The following is a 4,501-nucleotide window of genomic DNA, read 5'->3' as shown; positions in this document are numbered from 1 at the left end:
GTGTGTGTGTGTGTGTGTGTGTGTGTGAGGCTGACCATGGCGGCTAACACACCAACAAGTAAACACATTAAGAGTTTAATTAATAATTCTGTTGATGATGTTAAAGTCGGCATTGAATCTTTAAAGCAATCAATTTCTAACTCTACATCTTCTAGAAGCCAAATTTATAATGTGTTGAACCCTACCTTAACAGTTCACGAGATTTATAAATGTTGTGGTAAAACTAGTGAGGTACACAGAATGGCATTTAGTCGGCTGCGGGTAATCAGTCACAATCTGGCTATTGAGACGGGCCGTTGGAATCGGCGTGGACGGGGACGTCTCCCGGTAGCAGAGCGGTTCTGTCCATGTGGTGCTGTGCAAACAGAGTTGCATGTACTGGAGGTGTGTCCACTGACTCAGCACATACGTACAGACGTCGGAATAAGTTGGTTTCCTTTTCCGTGTTTGTAACACTGCTCGATTGAGAGGTATCCCCTCCCCCTCCCTTCCTCATGGCCCCACACTCCCACCCAACCCCCCCACTTTTCTCTCCGCCCCATTACGCCACCCGGTACCCTCCATACTCTTGCTCACAGCCAGCTAGGGGTTTCTGTACTTCAAGCACCTCTCTAATTACGTGTAGTCCGAACAACTAATAAAGGAATAGTACAGTACATATAAACCAAGTTAGGAGAAGATTCACTACACACACACACACACACACACACACACACACACACACACACGCAGAGAGAGAGAGAGAGAGAGAGAGAGAGAGAGAGAGAGAGAGAGAGAGAGAGAGAGAGAGAGAGAGAGAGAGAGAGAGAGAGAGAGAGAGAGAGAGAGAGAGAGAGAGAGAGAGAGAGAATTAGTCTTGTGATTAAATGTTATGGTAGTAGACACCTCTTTGACACACACACACACACACACACACACACACACACACACACACACACAGAATAAATCTGCTGTGATTATATGTTGCGATAGTAGAAACCTCTTTTACACACACACACACACACACACACACACACACACACACACACAGATAGAGAGAGAGAGAGAGAGAGAGAGAGAGAGAGAGAGAGAAAGAAAGAGGAGTTACAAGGAAAAGTTAGGATCTAAATAACTATGCAGCCCATACCGTGGAGATACTTCTTGTTTGCCTGGGAATGCATATCCAATTCACATTTATTCTAGTGTAAGATCCTGCCGATGAATCCCTTAAACTTCTCTACTGTAATGTTAACAACGTCCATGTTGAGTCAGTTCCACATGTGCAGCTGATCTTGCACGTGAAAAAGTTTTCACGTAATTCTGCCGGTAATTTTTTTCATTTACAGCTCCCAACCATGGTTGTGTGCCGAGTCCGTGTTAAGAGTAAGCAACTTTCTATGTAATGATTGTGAGACCCAGGGGCGTACCTAGAGATTTAGCCCCTCCCCCCCCTCAGGTACGCCACTGGTGAAACCCATTCAGATTTTAAACACTGTAATGAGCTGACCCCGTTGTCTACGAGTTTCTACTAAAAAAGTCCCACAGCCCTCAGGCGAAACTGATACCTTAGTCTCCTGAACTCTTTTTAAGTCCATGTATGTCGACCAAAATTCCACAGTAACTGAGAAAGTGGCCGTATTAAGGAGATATAGACTGTGAGGACAATCTCTTTATTCCTAGAGAGAGAGAGAGAGAGAGAGAGAGAGAGAGAGAGAGAGAGAGAGAGAGAGAGAGAGAGAGAGAGACTTGGAATGACAAGAACAATCAGGAGAAATAATGATAAAAAAAAGTGGGTGAGAGGAGAAACAAGCTGAGAAGAGGAAAACACGCAGGTGAAAAAATGGAACAATGTTATAGAAGTGACGCAGGGACGGAAGCGCGCGCGCACACACACACACACACACACACACACACACACACACACACACACACACACACACACACACACACATACACTTTCTGAACATTTGTCGACCTGTCTGTGTACTGCCCCTCCCCCTCCCTCTCTCTCTCTCTCTGGATCCTGTGTCTCATCCCCAGTTTCCTTTTCCCTCCTTCCCCTCTTTATAGCAATCTGCTCAGTCCCTACCTTCCTCCCTCTCTTTCTTTTCCTTCGTCTCTCTTCCCCTCTGTCACTCCCTCCTTACCTCACTCTTCTTTCTTCCTCCCTGTGTCATAACTTTGTCTTACTTTTTACATCCGTTACATGTGTTATCTTTTTTTTTTCATTACTCTCTCCTTATTTCTTTACTTGTACTAAATCCATTTCCTTCACTGCGTTGTTTCCCCAGTAATAACTGCGTGCTCATTTTTCTCTTTTCTTTCTCCGTCTCTACCTGTACCCCGAAATCTCTTCTTCCACTCCGCTCTTGCCACTGTCTTTCCCTCCCTTCCTTCCTCCCTGGCCCTTCCCTTGTCTTCCCTTCTTAACATCCCCTTCCTTTTTCTTGCCGTAAAAATTAACCTATTTTCTTCCCACCCTTAATCTCTACTTTCCGCAAAAATTTTCTAATTTCTCTGTTTCTCTCCCTTCCTTTTTACATGAATGTCATTCGTTTTACTCAGCCTCAATGCTTTCGTCTTATCCTGCTTAGTTCTTTCCCCGCGTCCTTGCCAGAATAACACTTTTTTCCTATTCTCTGTTACACTGCCTTCTTTTCTAATTTTCCTCATTATCGTTCTCAGTATTCCGTTCCGTAGCTTTCTTTCCCACTTTCTTTTTTATTATCCCTGTTTCTGTGGTTGCTCCATGCCCATTTCCTCTCAGCTGTCTCCCCTTTTGTCTCTACTTCCCTGTCTCCTGGCCTTTCGATTCACATCTCCCTTTTCTCTTTCCCTTTCACACTGCCTGTATCTCATTTCACCTCTCACTGTCACTTCTCACTCTCTGTCTCTTTTCTTAACTCTCGTTGTTCTTTCCTTGCCTCTCCCCTTTTTATTTTCTTCGTAACTGCCCTTTCACATTCCAAATTTTTCCATTCGCTCCCCCTCTGCGCCTGTCGCTCCCTGTCTTTTAACTGTGTGTGTGTGTGTGTGTGTGTGTGTGTGTGTGTGTGTGTGTGTGTGTGTAGTAAATCTTCTAACTTGGTTTATATGTACTGTACTATCCTTTTATTTGTTGTTCGGACTACACGTAATTAGAGAGGTGCATGAAGTACAGAAACCCCAAGCTGGCTGCTAGCGAGAGTACGGGGTCGGAGAGAAAAGTGGGGGGGTTTGGTGGGAGTGTGGGACTATGAGGAAGGGAGGGGGAGGGGATAGTTCTCCATCGAGCAGTGTTACAAACACCTTAGTCCACGGAAAAGGAAACGAACTTATTCCGACGTCTGTACAAGATATAACTTTACTTCCTGGAGTCAAAACATTGGTGACGATGCTCAGTTTCCTATTGAGGAGATAGTGTATAAGGTCCTTTCCTGTTTTGGCTAGTGTGTACTATAATGTTTACCATAACCTATGTTATTTAAAGTGTATTTAATTCATTTTGTATGCTCTTATTCTAACCATGATATATCACTGGGAATTTTTTTTTCGTAAAAAACGTGATTGGTGAAATTGTAGTTACATTTCTAATCAGAAGTGTAATGATTTCCATCTTTCATTAAGGCTATAGAGATGCACTGATCAACCCTTTAATACTTCGCTTGTTTTGTGGACCATAATTGTTTGCTAATATCTGATGTACTGCTTATCATTACCATGTTAAGGTTTATTGTTGCTTGAAATGTTGTATGTGTAACTGGATATTGTGGTCAATAAATACTTACTTACTTACTGTGTGTGTGTGTGTGTGTGTGTGTGTGTGTGTGTGTGTGTAAGTGAATGTGTTGTGAGTGGAGGGGGGGTGGGGGTTGTATAGTTTGATGTGGTTGCAGTGCGTGTGTGTGCGTGTGTGTGTGTGTGTGTGTGTGTGTGTGTGTGTGTGTGTGTGTGTGTGTGTGTGTAAGCTCACTACTCGTCAAAGGACCTTGGTAATACATAAGAAGACATGCTATTAAAGTTGCGGCACAAGTATATTTTAATGTGCTATGATGTCAACTTCACTCAAAAAAACGCCACGCTTCTTCTCCCCTTTCCTGGCTCCTTGCCATGTGTCTGTCTGTCTTGTCTGTGTGTCTTTCTTTCTGCCTGTCTCGCTATTGCAAACCACAAACAACTCTCAACTGTCGACAACTTCCTAGAATATCATAGTATCCTGCATTATACTACTTTTTTTCAGAGTAACTTGACCCAGATTTTCGTCCTTTTGCCGCTTACTTCACATGGGCCATTGACAGAAAAGGGCAGCGCTACGGCTCCTCTTCAATGGCACTTTTTTGTGACTTACATATTCTAGTATTAATCTATTGCTACAACTCAGTATTCAAGTTGGAGAGAGGAAAATTTTAGGCCAAGTTTGAGTAAAATGGGTACAGAATTAATAAAGTCAAACAGCATACCTTTGGTGGGTGCAGTGGGAACAAGGCGACAGATCACAGACAGGAGGACAATGGCGGGATAATCCAGCAAAATCTAACCACCA

Source organism: Coenobita brevimanus, chromosome 82, assembly GCF_032717465.1.
Source record: "Coenobita brevimanus isolate Jiangsu-jjx chromosome 82, ASM3271746v2, whole genome shotgun sequence".
Classification (NCBI taxonomy): domain Eukaryota; kingdom Metazoa; phylum Arthropoda; class Malacostraca; order Decapoda; family Coenobitidae; genus Coenobita; species Coenobita brevimanus.
This window is presented reverse-complemented; position numbering follows the sequence as displayed.